Source organism: Octopus sinensis, linkage group LG16, assembly GCF_006345805.1.
Source record: "Octopus sinensis linkage group LG16, ASM634580v1, whole genome shotgun sequence".
NCBI lineage: Eukaryota > Metazoa > Mollusca > Cephalopoda > Octopoda > Octopodidae > Octopus > Octopus sinensis.
In genome coordinates this window covers 43808292-43808567 of record NC_043012.1, presented here as the reverse complement: position 1 = coordinate 43808567, position 276 = coordinate 43808292, and positions in this window count along the sequence as shown.

Sequence of the window (276 nt, the reverse complement as noted above, 5' to 3'; positions counted from 1 at the left end):
AACTCAGCAACTCGGTTTTAATTTCCTACTGTAACTAATTTCAGTTTCATTGCTAATGCATTCGAAAACAGCATGAACAACACAAACTAAATTTTGCACTCAGTGTGTCATATGAGTGCTGTACGTGCAAACTCTGCATGAGGTCTTCATGATCCAGAAGGACATAAATCCTACCAGTCTCGCTTTCCCGCCTTCAAATTTTAGATAGTATATGTTTATATACTTAACAATTATATTAAATATGATTAATATTTATGAAATATTCATTAAACATAG